We start from the raw sequence: 21894 nt of genomic DNA, 5'->3' as shown, positions 1-21894 counted from the left end.
AAGTAATTCCGTTTAGCAACTTGAATTCATAGAAAGAGTAAAGACTGACTTAAAAAGCAGAAAAGCATATATACAAAGTAATTTGTAGACTCTGGGCCAGATGGTACTCTGTGGTATATCCACTGTAACTTTATACCAGATTAAATGACAACAGATGTGTGCTGTGAGAAACTATAAGAAGACAAAATCTGAATGGGACAGCTGGTCAGAGAAATTTGGGTAGAAATAGAGACTGACGGAAACAGCCTTTTTTGCTGAAATCTCAGAGCTTGTCAAATTGGGCCAAATATTACTTGTCTTTTATTTCCAAAGAAAACCAGGTTACATCTGCACACTATGTGCCTCAGTTTGCTATTCAGATTATTTCAGCATACTTCTTTTACATTAGCAGAAATAAAAATGTCTGTGATGAAACAAAGTTGTAATTCACCCGCTTAAATTGAGGTACCTGCTGCTGTTTGAGAGGTGCTGCCTGCCAGCTGCTGCTCCAGAAAGAAGGTCTCCCACAGGTCTCTAATTCTCACTCTGATGCTTCTACAGCTAAAGTGTGTAATATTCAATTGTTTCTAATCTAGAGCAAAGTATTTTCGTAAACAGGCATCTATCAAGTCTGTCTACACAGACTTTATTTGGGAATGCTTACCTTAAAAAAATTAAAAACTAAGACACTTATTCCAGGACAAGAATTGTGGAAGCAGGTAATGCCAGGAAACTTCACTCTCATTTTGAATAAGATCTGTGCTTAGAATTTTACTGAATTCAGTAGTACTTTATATATATATACATACATGTATACATACATACATATATACACATCCCATCTTAATCCAGGATAATTTTCAGGTGCATGCAAAGCCTTGGTTATTTGCACTCAGTTATATGAAACAAGATTTTTCTTGTCATGCGTTTTTCTTTCCCAACCTTTTCTTTCTTGAAGTAACCTAACCCTTTGCAATCCGAAGCCTGCCAGACCACAGACTTTTGTCACTGAGAGAGCCCTGGGGTTTCACAGAACAGGTAGTAAGGTCATCATGATGCCCAAGGAGTAGTGTATGCGTTATATAAGCATATTTAAGCAGAAGAACCTGTCTCATCTCCCAGCTTGAATATGTTTCACAATAACCTCAGGAAGACTTGAAAGGGTAAGGAAAAAAAATGCTGTCTATTTCAGTGCCCTCTGAAATGGTAATTTGATACAAAATTAACAGGAAGGTGAAGAGAGCAGCTCACAAAGCACATCCAAAACACGGTAAGACACTAAAGTTTTAAATAAGAGGAATTTTTGGTTTATATGTATTTTTCACGAAACACAGGGCTCATGAGGCAGCGCAAATTGCCAATACTTAGTGTGAAGAGTATGGTCTGAGTTTCTGTTTTACCAGAAGCTTCTTAAAGAACTAGACAAGTCACCCAAGGACTAGATCTATAAAAGGAGCCTTTAAATTACCCTCAGGTTTCTATATCCTGTGGCTGAATGTTGACACAGGTCTCATTTGGGCAACAGCTCTGCAGAGGCAGTTCCCATCTGCTTCACTCTTAAGAGGCAGATTATCAACAACCTGTTGAACATGCCCATATGCGATTGACAAGCCAAACCCAATATATGGACCTGAACTTAGCTGATTTAGCAGGCAGGCAGCCGAAAGTAGGAACTTAGTCCAAAAATAAATAAATAAATAAAAGCGCCCTCAATATTTACAGAGGATATGTAGAGAAGTGTGTAGAGAATTATGATGACTCTGAAAAACTCGACTCACCTACCTCACTTCCCTCAGCTCATTTATATCTCCATAGTAGGAAGAATTTTACTCAGCTCTGCACTCATGCAATAGGGCTTGCCTATGCTGTTTTTAATGGAGGCTACACTGCAACACCAAAGGCAACATCAAGCCCAGTCTTGTTTATGTGGCTAGTTTTTTTTCCAGAGACTGAAACTGCCAATTAATTTTGCCCAGATAACCAAAAAGCTGTTGTGGTAAGGATTTGTTTTTTCCTGCTGAGCTGGGCTACCGCAGGAAGCATTGACCTGGAAGTGAGATAGCCTCATAGCTTCATCCATCCTTGGAGAAATGATCTTTGTTATAACATACCTTTTTTTAAAGAATGATGAGGAAAGTTTGATGAATTTAAATCTTTGATGAATTTGATGAAAATCAAAGATCAATTTATTTTCTCATTGACACCACCGTGAGTAATTCCACAGAAAAATCTGATCCAAAAAGTAATGGAGAATATTTTCTCTGACATGAATGCAACTTATGCTTTTGTTATGAAACTTAAACAGATCAACATTTTTTTGTTTTTGTTTTTCTTCCTAGGTATATCCTTTTATCTGTCCCTTTTTTTTTTTTTTTTTTTTGGTCCCTTTAGTTTTAACATGAAAACAGATGGGAGTTCTGGTTTATATATAAGCATAGATATTCATGAAAAAGAAATTTAATGTAGTGTATTTAATTTAGCTAGTACACGAATGAATGACTGCCCTTCTTTGTCATTCAGTTATTTTTCTTTTTGTCTGTGGTTAACAAATTAACTCTTCTTTCTTTAGTACACAAGGTCATTGTGTTCCTGTAATTTTCATGATACATTTATAAGGCACATCCTTTTATTATATCCAATCACCCTTAACCAAAACACCAAAAATTAAAAATACAGCAATACTTTGTACATATGTGGAACACAACAGGGACCAGCGCTAGTAGAAACTGAGACTACTGGGTAGTGTTACAATGGCAAGAAACTTATCTATCGATTGCAATAAACATATTCCAGAAGGACACTTAGATTCTTCAATTGATATAAAGGGAAATACAAATACTTATCCAATTACAGCTAAGATACTATTACTATCACATGGCTTCCTTAAGTGCCATCACATGGCTTCCTTAAGTGCCCTGTTCTTCCACATGATGTCTAAACAGACATTGTAACACTATATTGAATAGCACTCTAATGTAATATGGAGTAAAATAAAAATACTGCTGTGTTTGTCAAAGAAAAAGATAAGAAGCGAAAAGGAAGACTAACATATTGCAGTGAATATTCAGTCTATAAACATTCATTAAAACACCATTACCACTTTAGCTACAATTAAGTTTCCAAACTAGTTTCCACACTCATCTTGTTCCTAATTGTTTATAAAGTTCTGAAAGAGTCTGTTTTTGGACTGAACTTTTCTGGGTTTTGTTTGTTTTGTTTTTGTTTGTTTGTTTTTCCCCTCAAATAAATAATATAAAATTTGTCTTCTTTACAATCTGCTCCCCTTATGATACTTATGTTGTCTTCATTCCTTTCTCCTTTCTGACATCAGCTGGAGTGTAAGTACTGTGACCTAAAATTACATTTAGCAGCAAATCTTCATGCAGCAATACTGTAAATATGTGCACTGACCTTTAAAGATTATGCACAATGAATTCTAAACACACCTGTGATGTTCTGTAAGCCATAAATGAAGAGATGCTTATATGAATAATTGTGTGCAGTGGTGGGTGTACGTCTGCAAGGCAAAACCTCTAACGCCAAATGCTGTTAAAATACTTAAGTTGAAAATAATGTTTTTATATATACAAAAGGCAGTATGTTCTGTATTTCAGTGTTGATACTATACCTCCCTGGTTGCATCTTACTGGTAAATGAAATGGAGCCGTTCCCATTCTTAGGCACTGAGGGCACATTGTACAGCAGAGATCATACCTGTATATTTCTGTCAGCCACCTCTGAAATACAATCCCCTTCTCTATACTGCTTAATGAAAACAGCTGCTAGCTTGACCTGTACCATAAACTGAGAGTGTTTTCTTTGCCTTGTCTAGGATGATATACTAGACAGCTCATGTGGTTTCTGACACTTATTCAATTGGATTTGATATTCCGTTGGTCATTCAGCCTTTCAGCCTTCAGTCTTGCAGTTGTAGTTTGACTCTGTTTCCAATACTATATCAGGCATAACTTTTCCAAGATCTTGGACACAAAATAAAAACATTATATAATAGTTCACTGCGGTTTCACCATCATATTTGACTTAGCCTGCATATTGTCTGGAGCTAGGACTCTGGTCCCAAATCTGCTCTCACTGACCTTCATACTCCAACTCAGACTTGAGTAAGTCCTGTGTTACACTGGAAATATGGCATTGAAGGACACTGGAATCATTTGCCTTTTGTTTTTTTTTTCCATCTTCTGTAAGCTGTCTAATCCAATTATGAAATATATTAAAGTTAACTAATTATCAGTATGCAGTAAGTAATGCATTGACATTTAAATGTGATGCTAAAGTTCCATGAAACAAATGACTCTTGATTGCCAACATGATATAGTTATCTCCTGATGCAATATGATTTTTATAATAGGTAATAGAAAACACTTCCAATAAAGCATAACAGTAGCTACCACTAAAACTAACAACTAAATCAACATAAAGAACATAGAGATACCTCTGGGGAGAGGGGAAGAACAAAAGCCTTTTTTTTTTTAATCTCCTGAAGTCTTTAGATGTAGGCCTGATTTTGAATTTTTTACATCAACAACCTTACACAACATTTTTTTTTTCCTGTTTTCTATTCTTCACTGATTACGATTTTGGTTGAGTGATATCGGTTTAGTACTGGTTTCATTAGACCAGAATTTATGCCTTTCTGCACAGAGTACTCGGGAACCCTCAGGTATTTAAAGTCAATCAATATATTTCCACAGTTCAGTATGATACACTGTCATCACATAGAGTTACAGACCTAGGAATGATCCTTCTGCTTAGATAACCTACTACCTTTCTACTTGTTGAAGCAATGCAAGTCATATGCACTCTTAAAGTTTCTTGGCATGAAAAGAATGCAGCATTTTATGTTTCCTTATCCAAGACTCCCACTCAGGGTTTATTTTTGAACACATCATGATAACTGAACGTAAGCGGATACAAGACTTAATGGGGTTTCCAAAACATTATTATATTCCTTTTATCATAAGTGTACACAGATTTTGAAAATAAAAAAACAAAAAACAAAAACCACACTTCTTAGAATTTACCTACCTCAATTGCTTTCTCATCAACATCTGTTAGATCTGCTTCAGAGTCATCTGAGAAATCCTGGCTCCTCCATACTGAATGTGAAAGCTCTCCTCTCACTCATGACCTCTCTCTCTTAAACAAGCAATTTTCTTTCTTTCTTCTTTGGCTTGTGTCACCTGCTATAGCCAAGTGAGTTTAGTGATGTGATGTAATCTTTGGGCACAGAAAACTTGCTAATGGAAAACCCACCTGAAATATATCTGGCTGCATGATTGGGGGGTTAATTAAGTTTGTTATGAAACACTTCAGTGGGAACTGCAAAGCCTTAAACAGAGAAAGCAAGGAGGCTCAGGTTGTTCAAGTGGCTTGAGGATGATTTTTGAATATAGCTGTAGACTTAATTTTGAGTTGTGTGAATTTGTGTCCTTTCCCTGCTGCCCAGCATTTCTGTCAGTGTTAGTTTTCCTCTTGTTCACAGCTTTTCAGCTCTGATAGTTTTCAAGGGCAGCTGTTCTGCCCTTGAAGAAATACAGCAGGCTGGTCTGGTGTGAAAAAATTGGAGAAATCTCTTTTTTCACTTGGATTTGTATACCCTGGGCCAAGAAATATTCTTGGACCTGTATTACCAAACCTTAGAATTCTGCTCTACTACGCTAGCAAGAAAGGACCCCATAGGCAAACCAAAGTTGCAATCTGGACATGGAACACACGGAAAGCCCCCAGATTCAGGTCAATGTTATAATCTGCATTTAGATTTATTCCTCAGATAATTATGTGTAGATTAGCAATTAAGGCATACGTTTATAGTTTAAAATCCCTTAACATAATAATTTCCTCTGGAAAAAAAAAAAAAAAAGTGTTTTCATGAAAATAAACATAGACAGTGATTGCTTGCTTATTTATCACAGGATTTATTTCATTAATTGCTTTAAGGAAGGGGTAACTGTTTTTCCAAAGGTTTCATAATAAATCAGGCACTGAATTCCACATCAACATCTTTGTTATCAACCACCATTATATGGTTCTTCATAGATATAATTTTCTGTTTGATTCTGCTAAATGTATCACAAATGGGATTTTATTTTAAGAAATTAATAAATTATTATTGCATTAGTGTTAAAATACCTATTAGTAAAGCATTATTTTTGTAGCTGTAGCTGTTTCATTTCTTCCAGCTGTTACAGTTGGAAGTACTAAGTTTTGTCACTTCTCATACGCCAAATACTATTAATGGAGGTCTGGTGAATTTTTCACCCTGATTAAGTAAATAGATGTCCTGGTTTCAGTTAGCACAGAATTAATTTTCTTCCTAGTAGCTGGTGGAATGCTGTGTTTTGGCTTAGGATGAGAAGAGTGCTGATAACACCCCGATGCTTTAATTGTTGCAGAGCAGTGCTTATACCAAGCCAAGGACATCTCAGCCTTTTGCTCTGTCCTGCCAACGGGCAGGCTGGGGGTGCAGTAAGAGCTGGGAGGGGACAGACCCAGGACAGGTGACCCAAACTAGCCAAAGGGGTATTCCATACCATCTGACGTCATGCTAAACAATATATAGGGGTGGCTAGCTGGGGGGAGGGGGCCGGACTGCTCGGGGTTAGGCTGGGCATCGGTCAGCGGGTGGTGAGCAATTGCATTGTGCATCACTTGTTTGTACATACTATTACTTTCGTATTATCACCATTGTATCATTATTATTATTATTGTTATTATTATTTTGTTATTATTATTTTCCTGTCTTATTAAACTGTCTTTATCTCAACTCACGGGCTTCACTTTCCATTTCTCTCCCCCGTCCCAGAGAGGGAGGGGGGAGGGTGAGCGAACGGCTGTGTGGTGTTTAGCTGCCGGCCGGGTTAAACCACGACAATAGCCTAGCTCTTTTTGACTGAAGGAAGGTCAGGATTCCTTGTTTTCACATAATAAAAGAATGGCTGATGTTGGAAGGTACCTTGATCACTTAGTCCAACAGTCCTGGTCACCTAGTGCAGGTTGCCAAGGACCACGCAGATGGTTTTTGAATATCTCCAAGGAGGGAGACCCCATACCTTCTCTGGGCAACCTGTGCCAGTGTTCGGTCCTCCCCAGGTTGTTTTCTACAAAGCTGCTTTCCAGCTGGCAGCTCTCAACATCTACTGGTGTAAGTAGATGTTGTCTTATGCATTCTAGTATAAGAATGATTTTACAGAGGCAAATTGGATACACAGACTTGCTTAGTTTAATGTTTCATAGTAAACATACCCAGGAAACATAGCAGCAATTAATGGGAGTGACTAATGTCCACATAAATGTAATGTAATGACACTTCTTGTCTTTCTCCATTTTTGTCTAAATTCATATGTATGCATATACATGTACACTACTACATTACAAATTGTGAATTGAATCTTCTTTGCTTAATTTTTCATGTGTTTATTCCCCATGGATACAGTAACATCCATTTCAAACAGGAATGATCAGTGAAATGATATATTTCTAATGAAGCATAATAAAGGTACATTTTTCTCCTTGTGAAGAAAGCTAATTCAAAATTTTACTCATCCAAATTGGAGGAAAAAAAAAAAAAAAAGAAAGAAAGAAAATCATGTGATCAGCATGTTGTAGCACAGTTGAGATTTTGCATATCCCTGCCAGCAGAGTCTACATGTATAAAATAATTTAAAATGGTGAATAAATTTGAATTGCAAAAATGGTTTCTTCTTAAATTGAAAAAAAAAAAAACATAAATACTTTTCAGGCAATTTGACTATAAGAAAAAGCTGAAATAACCAAATTATTTACTGAGAATTAGCTACCTGTCTTGCTGAATATTTTTAGCTGCTTATCACTTAATTGTAAGGATGATTAATTTTAAAGAAATTTATGTTTGCATTGAAAAGTAAAATAATAACTTATCAGATCCTTTCTGCCAGTTAATTGCTTTATATGTGTAAGCCCAGACAAGTTATGCTGATAAACAGCACACCCATAATCTGCCCAAGCAACTTTCTTTTTGTTTTTAAAGGGTGATCAGCAGGTTTTCCTGGGCTGGGCTGTTTGTGTTTTGCCACGTCTTGTATAAAGAGTTAGCTTGTGTCTTATGTAATATGTTTGATTGATTCATTCTCCCCAACATGTAAATCTTTTAATACTATAATAAACATATTATTTTCCATCTGATCAAAATCAGTATTTCATATCAAGGCTTCTATAGCATGACATGTTACAACTGTGGTATTTTTAACAATTATTTGAAACTTTATTGGACACTATGAGAGAAAATTTCTTCTTTGGAAACCTCACCTCCCTTACTTCCCTGAATGTCATTATTAACTAGTCCAAGCAGTGACATTTTATCTTCTTTGTAGATATGGCCACCAATCTTTCCAGAATTTGTCTATAGTGTGTAGTGACTGTCATTTGGATTGCTCTCTTGTCACTCAATAGAATAGTCTTTCAGTACATTTCCAGCAGAATTATATTGAATATAGGTAAAATTGAGAAACTATTTAAGTAGTACTAGCTGCCCTTCAAGTTCTTCACTGCAGGAGAAAAAAAAAAAAAAAAAAAAAAAGTGACTTACTCAAGTTAGCACTAACACAGAAATGTGTATTATTTGTCAATATTCAGAAAAAAAAATCCAGTAATGTACTTTATTCTACACCTGCATGCTTAGAAAATTTTCCACAATCAGGAAGGGAGTAATGCCAGTGTAATATCCCCAAACCAAGTAGTCAGTACATCTCTTAACATGTGTAAATCTTGTAGGCTGTAGGGTAATACTGATCACACTAGCTGAGGACTTCCTAATTTTTCAGTGTCTTTCAGTGGTCTTGTAGGTGATGTTGGATGTTTGAAAACATCCAAGAAAAAAATGAAAATGACAAACATCTTTCCTAACTTCAGATGTTTGTATTTTTCCAGTGAGACTGATTTTGCCTTGCCTACAGTGTCTGCATGCATGCTGTATTTCCAAGCTCCGACCACATCCACTGTAGATGAAGTTACTGCAGTAAAGGAAGCAAGAGGTCACTTCAGTTCATTCCAAAGTAGATCTTTCCACTTGATAATCCAAATTTATCTCTAGAGATCACTGAATGTGTCTAAACAGCACTCTAGCTGTCTAATATTTGGGCAAATGAAGTCTTAGACCAGTTTGTAGTCAATACAGAAATATATTATCTGTTTTAATGGAGGATAATTTTTTCCATTCCTCTTTAAAATGTGATAAATTACTTCTGAGGATGAAGTTTTGTCTCCATTAACTAGAAAGATGGTCTGAATGAACCTCTTTCAGATCTAATTATCAAGATCTTAGAGCTCAAATTATTCTCTCAGGCAGTAATGCCTAGGGCCACTTGAAACTCTTCGGGGATATAGAAAGGGATGTGTATTTAGCTTGAAAGATGTGTAACAGGATTTATGGAAATCTTCTGCAGTGACAGCTAGTAGCTAAGCAGAGTATATTTGGCCAGCTCAGACAACATTGGATGTGGGGACAGTTGAATCAAGATCCCGACTTTTACACATCTATACATGGGTGAGGTAAACTCATTCTAACTGTGATTGCTGATTTAAGTCCCTTTTTTAATGCTTCATTATTTCATGCCACCAAACCCTTGCACTGTGTAAAATTGTTGGCCTAGCTGTCCAAGTTGATTGACTGTTGAGTTTAAGGGAGTCTCTAGGGCCTTGCTGAAACCTGTAGCAGTCTGGACATGATCATGTTGAGCTATTGGCATCCTTCTGGGGTAAAAAAAAAAATAATAAAGAAAAAAAAATGGGGAATGGAGGGGGTAGGGCATGAAGATGTTGTTTTATTGGTCTCCAAATTCTGGTAAGAGTGAATAAGTGAATAGAACCACTGAAATGTGTATTAGATATGTTTAATTTGTATCACCTCCAGTTCAAAATTAAAGATTTAGACATTTGGCCTTCATTTTATTTTATTATTTTATTTTATTATTTTATTTTATTTTATTTTATTTTATTTTATTTTATTTTATTTTATTTTATTTTATTATTTTATTTTATTTTATTTTATTATTTTATTTTATTTTATTTTATTTTATTTTATTTTATTTTATTTTATTTTATTTTTATATATATATTTTTATATAAATATATTTTTAAAGAAAGCTCAGTTCCCTTTTTAATTTTCAGAAGCCTCATTTTGGATTGTGAGGAGAAATAAATAAAAATTGATGTGGACTTCCTTGGTCTGCCACAGATAGCTTTTGTTGCAGTCATGCAGTATACATATGTGACATGCAAGAAAAAGAAAATAGGAAGACAAGTCTGTGAGCATATTTGTGAATGCTTTAAATAAAAATTGGGTAGGACAAAAGGAAATGTCTGCTCTGAATTCTAATGCACAAGAAAAAGGTTGCTGGGCTGTCACAAAGAAAATGTTCAACTGAGTATTACACTGATCCCCCTGCTTTTTCAGGAGCAAAACCCAAATGCTTTGTTCAGCCTCTGACTAAAACCTGTGCTCTCAGGTCCTCAAAATTACTGCTGCACTTCACTTAGTTCTTGTTATCTTCTCATGCACACCTTCTCACCTCACAGCCTAACTTTTTAACTGTGAAAAAGAACAAATATAAGTATATACTCATATTAATATAACCATATATTATTACCGATTTAAATAAGGAATAAAAGTATTTTGTTGTGTTTTAGTGCATGTGTAATTATTCTCACGAGCAGAGAAGAGCAAGAAGCGGTAACATGTTGGGACTGTTTTATTTGGAAATTACTTTTTTAACTTTCATGTAGGTTACACCACGTGATTTAGTGGAATTACTTTCTCTCTTTCCTTTTCATCCTGGGTAGGAGTCAAGATTTAAACACTACAGAGCGTGTTTGCTGCAGAATTGCATTAAAGGATTTCTCTTATTATAGAAGCTCAACCAACTTTTTTTCCCAATTAATTTTCAAAGCTTTTCAACAACCGTTACTGGCTTGTAAATTCTTGTTCTTTCATTATTTACTCCGCTCTGTGTATATAGCCTGCAATATATGCAGATATTCTCAGGTTCTAGACTTATTTCCCATTTCAGCTGAATCAGTTTTATGCCAGCAATTTTGGTGGAGTCATTCTTCTTTTAGGTCATTGAAGAATGGAAATTGAATCTTTGTATACAGAATATTTAAACAAAAATGTGTAATTGAGAAGAGGGAACAATGTATCAACAGTCGATTGCTTTGTGATACTTATGCCTTTCCTTGAGGATCTCAAAGGCTTATGCAACTGTTAAAGAAAAATTTATATTGGTATATTATTTTAAACTTTTAAATCTGGGAAAGTAAAGGTTTATTTCAACTCATTTTCACAAATCAATTTGCCTGGGAAGTGTGAAATGATACTTGCTACTATTCCCTGTTCGATTTTTTCTGTATGGCCAAATCAGGTATTTAAGATCCCCAGAGATGCCACAGCTAACAACTCAGTGCTTCATGTTAGCATACCTGACTGCCGATTGCAATGAAGCTGATAATCATCTCATTCGGTTATATTTGTTACAGGGGTGGAAGTCTCTGGGGTGGGGAGAGGTGTTCTGATGTCAGACATCTCCCAGCTATCTTCTCCTGAGGGTCCTCAGGCATAAAGACTTAAAAAGAAAAAAATATATAAAAAAAGTTTCTATTTCAGTTCTTTCCAATAATTATCCAAGTTTGAAGAGATTAACCTAATTTTCTTACCCATATTAACAGAAGAGTTTTCTGACTGTTCTTTTTCTAATTACAAAATGTTTTCTCCCTCTGTTTGTCTGTCCCTTTTTAAAAATATAAGATATTATTAAAACGTTCATAATGTGGAAAAGTACCTCTACTGTATATACTATTTATTTTTATTTTTTTTTTTTTGCATCGTGACACTTTAAGGAAACAGACCTCGATTTAAAAGAAAAAAAAAAAAAAAAAAGGAAAAAGAAAAAAGGAAAAGGAAAATTTCAGAATGTTAGTGCAGCCATAAATCACAAAAGCTTTCAAGTTGCTTTGAAAATTCCTAGTCCCCTTAACAAGATCTAATCTATACAAAGCACCTGGAAAAGGACATCTAAATGGCTTTCCAAAGATCTGTTTCTGAATAACACGTTTTTTTTGTACAAGTGCCTAAAAGGCATATATTCTTAACAGCAAAGTAATGATTTTTTTCAGTATATTAGTCATGAAAATCTGACTTCTGTGTGAATTCACATTCTTCTTTGTATGGTTTTACTTTGCATCTGAAAAAGTTCAAGAAATACTTATTGTTTGCCAAGTGATGGTGGTGCTATTGGCACTCTGGAAACAAGGAAATGTGATTCTTGTCTTAAGGCACAGTTCGGCCACAGAACACAGTTCAGGCATGTCAAAATGTGTGAAAGTAAGAAGGTATTTATTTGTAAGTTTAATAGAACCAGTGTGCTTGAAGGAATGATTTGATGCAAGTTGGGAGTAAAGAGAGCACTGAGAAGAAGAGGTTTTCACCTCCGTAAGAAAGAATGGGAAAGGGTACCTGTTAAAAGCTGAAGAATCAGGTTATAGAAAAACTCACATTTCTTTCCCATAAGCAGGTTTAGGATGTCAAATTTGGTGGAGGACATATGTCTCCCACTGGACAGTTTCTCAATCCATCCATATTCTAATCTGAGGATGGTAGTAGTTTTCCCTGATACCATTTACAAAGATAAGAAGAGAGACACTGGTTTTGTTTAATTCGTTGGTGTTTTTTTTTTTTTTTATTATTATTTATTTATTTTTGGTGTGTATCCACATATTAGAGAGCTTAATAGTTCTTCCAGCACAGAAAGGGAAATATAACCAGCAGTTGAAGAGAGCCAGAGGCTATGTGGCTTTTGGAGTAGCAGGGAGAAGTTAAATAGCCTGGGAGCTGGCTGCAGAAAGAGGGCTCAGTGGCTTGGATATTGGGATGAAAGGCTCTGAGCTGGCATGAGAAACAATATGTTTCTGGCAAAGGGGCCATAATTGCCATGAAAAAGCCTTGTGGGTGGCCCATTAAAAAGGGGGGTTACAGCTGGGCCTAAAGGAGGCTGGCAGAAGAGGGTTCTTGGCTGTTGGATTTGCCAGCCTGTGTATGCTTGTAGAAAGGCAATGACCCACAGGGAGATGGCTGGACAAACCCCACCAGGCATTGAGTTGTCTTTAGGGCTGACTGAGGTATGGCGATTTTACATTTGCTGGTAACTATTTGCACACACAAAGCATGAAAAGAATATGCCTCAGAAACACAGGAGGAGAAAGGGTACATTTGTTCCAATAGTATCAAATGAACATGAACTATTCCTGAGGGAGGCTTGTTTAAACACATCTGTGATCCTCTAGTTACTAAAACTGCACATCTTCCTTAGACATTTGTAATTCATCTCTCATCTTAAAATTATAAACGATTTCCAAAATAAATAAATAAAAAGCTCTTTTGTTGCAAATTAAGCTATTTACATGTTTGCCCTACCCTCTGAAGTCTTGGAGTACACAAGACAATTACTCTGTTAACAAAATAAACAAACAAACAAACAAAAAAAACTGACAGGACTGGAAGGCCTTTTATGTTTTTCCTCCCTTGTTTATTTTGTTTATATGTTAGCTAAATATAATCATATCTTCACTTTTTAATGGGTCCCATTTTCCATAGCTCTGTTTTTTTCTCCCTCCTCTCCTCCCCTCCCCCCCCCCCCCGCCCCCCCCCCCCCCCCCGCAGTTGCTTTCTCTAGATTTTCTTCAACTTCATCTTTCTTAAAGTATGGTATCCCAACTGAGTATAGTATTCCAGTTAAGTCCACACCAGACACCAGTGCCAAATACAGCAGAACAGCTACCTTCCAGACAACAGAAAATGACATATGCTTTTCTACAACAGCATGACAGAGTTGATTCAGTTACTCTGTGAAGCATTTTAACTTCTAGGTCCTTTCTGTGTTATTGCTGCCAATCAGCTAATGCTGTCTCCTGTATTAAATCCCCATATGCAGTATATTGAATTCCATCTTTATTGAAATACACCTTTTTATATCAAAATATTTCTCAAATTGTCAAAATCATCTTCAATGATCTTCTGCCTGCCATTTTCACTCACTCATTTTTTAATGAAAGTTCTTTCATCCAAACTATTAAAAGAGAGAGAGAGCACAGGGAAGGGCCCTAGAGAACCTAACATAATAAGAAACAGTTCATAGAATCACAGAATGGTTTAGGTTGGAAGGGACCTTAAAGATCATGTAATTCCAATGCCCCTGCCATGGGCATTGCCCAAAGCCACATCCAGCCTGGCCTTGAACACCTCCAGGGATATGGCATCCACAGCTTCTCTGGACAACCTGATCCAGTGCCTCATCAACCTCTCAGTAAAGAATTTATTCCTTATACCTGATCTAAATCTACCCTCATTTAGTTTAAAATCATTCCCCCTTTTCCTATCACTACACTCCCTAAAAAAGGGTCTCTCCCCAGCTTTTCTGTAGGCCCCCTTTAGGTACTGGAAGGTTGCTAGAAGGTTTCCCCAGAGCCTTCTCTTCTCCAGGGTGAACAAACCCAACTCTCTCAGCCTGTCTTCATAGAAGAGGTGCTCCAGCCCTGTGATCATCCTTGTGGCCCTTTTCTGGAATCACTCCCACAGGCCCATGTCATTTTTATACTGACTTTTTATACTCGGGTTTCACAAGAGCAGAATAGTGGAGGAGAATCACCTCCCTCGACCTTCTGGCAACATTTCTTTTGATGCAGCCCAGGATATGGTTGACTTTCTGGGCTGCAAGTGCACATTCCCAGCTCGTGTTGAGTTTTTCATCAACCAACGCCCTCAGGTCCTTCTCTCTGAGAGGCTGCTCTCAATTCATTCTCCCTTCTCCCAGCCTGTGTCTGTGCTTGGGATTGCCCCAGCCCAGACGCAGAACCTTGCACTTGGCCTTGTTGAACCTCATGAGGTTCACACAGGCCCGCCTCTCAAGCCCATCAAGGTCCCTCTGGATGGCAGCCATTCCCTCCAGTGTGTAAACAGTTGACAAATAGCCCTGGAGCATATGTTTGCTGTCAGCTTTGAAACTGCCATTCATATACAAGCTTTCCTCAAGGGAGTGCTGTGTGGAAGGACCTCAAAAGCTAAAAGTCAAGTAACATCCTCCTGCTGCCTCCTGCTCTGTACATGAGATGATTTTCTGGAGAAAAAGGGAATTGCATTGACTGAGTATGTTTAATTCTTGACAAACCAGTATTGGTTTTTCTTTTTTACATAATTATCCTTCAGATACTTGCAAACTGCTTTTAATAATTTACTTTGGATCCTTCCTGGGGATCAAAAGAGTCTGTTTTTACAATTCCATTCTACCCTTTTCAAAACTGGAAATATCTATGCCTTCAGACTGTCTCGACTACCATGATTTCTTGAGACAAATTTCTGCAGCATTGGGTGTTGCTTTACTATTATAGAATTCTATATCAGGAGTTCGCAGATTTTAGAATATCTAAAATATTTTAATGTTTTTGAGTATGGGTTCTTCCTTATGTTTTTCATTCTTATTGCATTAACCATATAGGAAAATTAATTTTTCAAGATAATTGAAATAAAAAAGACTTTGAGCTACTGACACTTTTTTTTCTCCCCTTCCCTGATAAGTACTGGGCTCATTATCATCTTGTCCTTTCTTTTCATTATTTCTAACACAAAATTAGAAGTTTTTTGCTTGTCTGTTTTCTCTTATTTGTCACCTAAACTGAAAAATTCTATTGTATAATTTCAGTCAGCTGATTTTTGAATATTAACAGAAAAAATGTGCCTCAACTGGCTCCGGGCAGCCTCCAGGCTTGATTGCATTGTTACAACTTGCTTCCACTTTTATCCTTCTTCAGACATGCCTCTGGTTTCTTGGCATCACAGTAAGCACATTCATTTTTGGTACATACTACATTGTTACTCTTTTTATCTGTTTTGTGGAAATTTCAATTTCAATCTTCTTGCTCTCTTATTTATATTACTAGGTCTAAGCAATGCAATATAAATGCGACTTTTACCCATTGAATTCCATTGCTGTTTACATTTAAGTGGTGATATGTTCCCTCACTGATACAGTTAACAAGGTAAAATGACACTCTGGTGTAGCTCAGGAGTGGCATGGTGTTGAGGTATATCTGTACCTGCTTAACTCAGTTTGTTTCAGAAATTACCTACCAACTAGCAAAAGTTGTACATAGACCTTCATGAAGCTGGGCTTAGGCTGGAATCCCAAGTTAATTCATTAGTTTACGGGTGTTCTCATAAAACTCCTCTTGGAATCCTTACTGTGTTCTCTGTATTCCTACGGATCCCTTAGTCTAAAGGACATACCAGCTGAAACATTCACACTTGCCTCAGGGGTGATACACCTATCATGTGACAAAGAACTAGGAGGATCAGCATGTATAATGAGTTGTTTGAGGTTGGTTAAAACACAAGGATTGCTCTGCTATATGGTACTGCTGTATACTCTCATTTTTGTCCACCATTTAGGGCCAATGAAATGATCTATGTTTGAAATTCTTGAAGATTTGGGAAAAAAAGAGGAGAGGTACTTATATAAAGGGGGTCTAACAAAAAAAGACTTTTGTGTCATAAGAAGGTGATGTCACAGATTATGGTGATCAGTAACCATAAAATTATAAGCACAAAAAATTTAAACAGTAAAAGTGTATTGCTTTGCAACTCACTTTTTACAGGAAAAGAGAACTCTGGCTATGGTGACCATCTCTTGGCATGCTCTGGCAAATTACTTTCACAGTATGCTAAAGTAGCTTCCTGCACAGTGAAGCGATCCTCTTTCTCTTCTATTGAGATTCCCATGAGGAAGGGGATCTGAGTGTCTTTTGTAGTTCCCTGTGCCCTGTGCTGAACAGAAAGCTTAAGGAGGTCTTTCCTGGCATAAAGGAACCAAAATAAGTGGACTGTGTGTGCAGCAGTGGCTTCTGGGAATGGTTTCAGGACTTTGTATTTCCTAGTTATTTTGTGCCGTTTTTTTTTTTGTTTTGTTTTGTTTTGTCAAAGGGTAAACATTTCAAACTAAATTATTCAGAAGGGATTTAGGAGGTGTTTTCTTTAAGTTCTGCTGAATACAAATGTGTGGAGAGAAAAAAAAAATCAAGCATTTTGCTTTGGTTTTGTGTTTTTGTTCACTGGTTACACTGAGATCTTTGAGGAGAAAAGTTGTATAGATGTGTGGAGTGATTCAGTTTCCCCTCTTCCTGAGCAGGGTTTTCACAGGAATCCACTCCAAACCACTGCTTGAAGAGGGCTATCTCAAGTCTACTAAAGGAGAGAAAAGAAAATTCCTTGCAAAATGAAGAGCCATGATAAAATATGGGGTGATCCTATTACCAAGACCAGTGCATATGCTGGTGGCATTTCCTCAGCAAATAAGGTATTTTTTTACACTATTTTCCAAGAGATGGTATTATGGAAAGGGTCGGAATATTTTAGCAGTGCAATCCAAGCACAAGTCCTCAAAATATAGAGTGGCTTCACCTTTCTGAAAATAAAATCTTCTCTGCAAGGCAGTAGTGTACAATATTAACTTCTTGAAGTATATGGTAGAAATTTCAGTAGGAGCCATGTGCTTCTGGATTATCGTTTTGACAATACAGTGCATATATACACAAGCACGTGCATTGATGCTTATAACCAAAAATTAAAAAAAAAATAAAAAATCAGTAATTACCACACCCATGACATGTTACCATATACATATTCTGTATGAAACCAGAAAATAGCCACTTCTCCCCAAAACAGTGAAGCCTCCCCCAAGTGCTGCTCGTAATGCCATCTTCCAGACGAGCCTTTCCTGCGGTACATTGGAGCAGGTAGCCAGACAATACTCTGAGATTTGACCAGCTGCAAAACAAGGCCTTAGAACATATTGTTCTAAGACTCAACATTTTTAATCTATATATTTTAATAAACTTCTGAGGCTGCTTGTACAGAAGGTGAGTAAGAGTATAGCAAAAGTTTCCTTCTCCTCTCCAAAAGGAGGAAAAAAAGCAAGATATTATAACATCTAGGGAGACAAAGAATCTTAGGCTTGTTTATGCTAAGTAAACTGCTGAGCCCACACATCTTGTTTAGGCTGAATAACTGAGTGCTCTTAATGGTGTCATTTTCTTCCTTCCAAGTGCCTACAGCATAGTTTAGGTAGTGGAAGAAATAGCATGACAAACTGTCCCCAATAGGCTTGTGGGTTGTCCCCTTTTGACATTGCACCTTTTGGTAGTCTGGCATTCATCTGTGCTAAGCATTATTCCTCCCATCTACTGTTAAGCATTTGGCCTAAATCTATGTGATATAGAAATGTGTCTAACTTTAAACCTTTGAACTATTATTCTGACTGCAGTATGATTACTATTTAGCAACAACAGACCCCAGAGGATTGGACCAAAAACTCTGTTCTAGCTATTTTTAGCTGTTCCATTGTTCCAGCTATTTTTATAATTGTGTTTTTTCGTAGTTCATAAAGTCATAGGTGGCAAGGTACAGGCATGCACAAGAAGTTGTGTACAACTGGCTTTCAGTACATGAGGTCTAGGTTTACATCCCTGCCCTGTCTCAGCATGATCTATGTTTTAGAGCAGAGTTTTCAAGTTAGGGCAGCTATTTCTGGGTAAGTTTTAGGTGTGCAACTATGAGAGATTTGTCTGAAACTTTCTCAACATCAACTCTGTTATAATAAATTTCACTGCTGCAAGGGAGCACTATTTCTCCCGTTCTTAAAATAAAGTACATGCTTTAGAATCTTACTTAATTAGATCTTGTGAACCAGTGTTCCCAACATTGACAATATGTGGGATTGAACTAATAATGACATGGCTGCAATACAAAAAGTAGCATTAAAAACTATGGATGAGCTTGGTGTAAAAGAATGCAAATACATTTAATGGTCTTTATTATATATCCTTTGCAGATCTTATCATGGCCTTGAAATGTTGCAGCAGCCTTGGAAGAATTTTAGGAATGTCCCCAAGGAAGCAATGAATTTCTGATTTGCATAGAAAGGGACAGAGGTAAGGAGAGAGGAAGAGCCTGCTTATGCACATTTAATTCCTGATATTGCTCTCCAGAACTCAATGGGAAGAGACCTGTGACATGAAACCTGTACTGCTGAATGAGGAGCACACCAGAAATGTGAATCATCACAGATAACATGATACTGGATAGGAATCTAAAACTCAAGACTGTGATGAATGCCAGAGAGAGAGAGAAGTTTCATCTTGCACTCAAAGGTAGTCAGAATACTGGAGTAGGGTGCAGTTGGTACATGAAAGTGACTGTAATCTTCTGCTAGCTTTAGGATCCAATTCTATGATATACATCAAGTCAAGGGGGTGTTTCTAGGATGATGTTCCCTGTCACCAATATGCTGGGCAACTTTAAGGCACATTAGACTGCCAAGAACTTTTAGAGACCAGAGTTCTTTAAGAAGGTAGTTGGTTAGAACTCAGTTCAAATTACAGTTTATTGTTTTGTTTTTCTCTCTTCTACTTGCTTCCAACCCTGAAATTAGGATTTAAGATTTTCTTCTTCTTGACTAAGCTTGCACTAATTTTCCCCATCATCTTTCAAGTGCTAGAGTTGAGGCCAAGGGAGGCTGACAAATTCAGCTCACGTTCTGTCACTGGAGGTAAAGTATGCAAACACCAGTCTAATGTTCCCTCCATAAGTTGCACCCTGACATGAGACTGAATGCTCTCAGCCATGCTGGAAGGGTCATTGGGGGCCTGGGATTGCGAAGTGCTGTATTGAGAAAGTTGTTCCTGGCAGGCACAGAGAACACCCCTTCTTCCAGGAACAGGTAACAAAGAGAGACCCCTCATAGCAGACCCCCAGGGAACCATTCATACCACTCCATGGTTTCAAGTGAAAATGCAGCAGTTCTCAGGACAGAAGTGAAGGCTGAAATTAAAATAATCAACAGAAAATGGACCATACTGATTTGTGAGATTATGTTTGAAAAAACTATTTACAACCCTTTTCTACAAAGTTGCTACTACTGTGAAATATTCTGTGGAAGGTGTTTTCATTAGAATAACAAAAGGTAATTCCTTTATTCTAAACATTTTTGCAGAATTAGGTCTTTAGTAAACCCTTCCATCTGAGACTCTCTGCTGTAAAATACTAATCTGTTCTACTTATTCTGGAAGGTATCCTGTAGTTTACTCACACCAGTAGGTGTTAACGCTGTGTTTGTTTGTTTGTTTGTTTGTTTTTTAGTCATTTCACTCCATAAATCATCTCACTATTCTGTCATGCTTCAAGAAAATCACCATGGAAAATGTTTTAAAGTCTGGTTATAAGCAGACCCAGGCTTGGAGTAGGCCATTAATGCTAAAGTACAGACTAGCCAGGTTATATTAATGAAGATTCTCCATAAATGAACAGAATGCAGACAATAAAAATAGGTATATATAAAAACTAAGACAAGGTGTCTGTTATCTGACACACATGCCTAGACACAGAGTTTACTTTCTCTAGACACATGGATGACAGATTCATCTGTACTTACTTCATCAACTTATGATTGGCTTTGTCATTTCATGTCATGTTTCTTTCTTCTTTCCTGCACAATCCTCTCCCAGTTAGGAGCCATTCAGTGGGATTTAGACTATTTTTCTAAGGTATAAAATGCCTCATAACATTTATTTGTCTGACATGCATAGGACAGTGGGTTTGTGAAGTGCCGTGTCTTCTCTGTTCCAAATGGGAAAACAAAACAAAACAAAAAAAACCACGCTCAAGCCTAGCCTACAAGTCTGTGTAATAAGATGCAGCAGGTAAGAATAATGTCAACTAAAAAATAAAGGCAAGAAACCAAGTAATGCTAAATGTACAGAACTATTTGTTTTAAACCTCTGGAAGAGCTAATTTGTACTCATATTTCACTATGAAGTGCAAGCAGCTCTTGGAATAAATTATGAACCTGAAAGCCTGTGAAGAAGTGTTTATTGTAAACCAAAACCTGATATTTTTCTTGGATTCAAATGGTAAACAAGGCGTGGGGAGAGTTGTGTGTTTGTTTTTTGTTTTTTTTTTTTTTTTCTTTCCTATTTTTTCCTGCAGGCACCAAGCCTACTAGAATTTAAGAAGCATTTGGACAAAGTTCTCAGAAATATGGTTTGATTTTCATGTGTTCCTGTGTGTAGACAGGAGTTGGACTCAATGATCCTTCTGGGTCCCTTCCAACATAGGATATTCTATGATTCTATGAAAATAAGTGACAATTATATTGACATTGCTTTATAGCTATTGTTGAATATCTTTTTTTTTTTTTTTGACATTGAAAACAAAACAATAGATGTAAAAGATAAAAATATATTGTAAGAGACCAACATAGGAGTGCATAGGTCCTGATGTTCCCAGGTCCTTTAAAATGTTTGTACTCCACTGAAATGGGAAACAAAATGTATAGGAAAAGAGCACATTTCTTTACAAGGAACTCAAGGGGGCTGTGCTGAGCATTCAGCCCATTGTTAAGGCCATGTTAAAACAGAAACATGAATACTGTATTTTTTTAAAATATAGTGGTGTGAGATGTTTTCACTGAAGAGCTTATCTGATATTTTGCTTTCATACTCATGCGTTCTCTTTTCAATTCTACACTCAGTTTAGGCAAAGCACATAAAGCAGAAAGTGGCATATGAAAAATTGTGTATCATGCAGCAGTAGCACCGTTCTAAATGATTGGACAAAGGTGGAAACCAAGCTGCAGAAAACTTGCAGAGCATATTGCAGTACATTTAAGTAAAGCCTTTAAGAGATACTAGGACCTGTCAAAAAAAGAAACAACAACAACAAAACTTTATTTTGAAGAGGCTGAAAGTAACTGCAGAGAGGAACCTATGATTTTCTGTGGAATAGATTAAAGTGAAGAATATAGAAGCAAAGCAATAGTAATT

The 21894-nt window shown here is 36.8% G+C and overlaps 2 long non-coding RNA genes across 3 annotated transcripts in view; one reads left to right on the top strand and one right to left on the bottom strand.

Moving 5' to 3' along the window:
- LOC140001554 (uncharacterized) overlaps positions 1-5264 on the bottom strand; it is a 53900-nt gene extending 48636 nt beyond the window's left edge. The window contains exon 1 of one of the 2 annotated variants that reach the window (XR_011806854.1): positions 5026-5264. This is a non-coding gene — a long non-coding RNA (uncharacterized lncRNA). The remainder of the gene's footprint in view (positions 1-5025) is intronic. The other variant, XR_011806852.1, reaches the window with a different exon arrangement.
- A 1327-nt stretch (positions 5265-6591) lies between these two features.
- Positions 6592-20916, top strand: LOC140001552 (uncharacterized). Its single transcript, XR_011806849.1, has 3 exons — positions 6592-6624; positions 17205-17372; positions 18906-20916. It is a non-coding gene; the product is annotated as an uncharacterized lncRNA (long non-coding RNA).
- The last annotated feature ends 978 nt before the right edge of the window (positions 20917-21894 follow it).

Source organism: Anas platyrhynchos, chromosome 1, assembly GCF_047663525.1.
Source record: "Anas platyrhynchos isolate ZD024472 breed Pekin duck chromosome 1, IASCAAS_PekinDuck_T2T, whole genome shotgun sequence".
Taxonomy (NCBI): Eukaryota; Metazoa; Chordata; class Aves; order Anseriformes; family Anatidae; genus Anas; species Anas platyrhynchos.
This window is presented reverse-complemented; position numbering and strand designations above follow the sequence as displayed.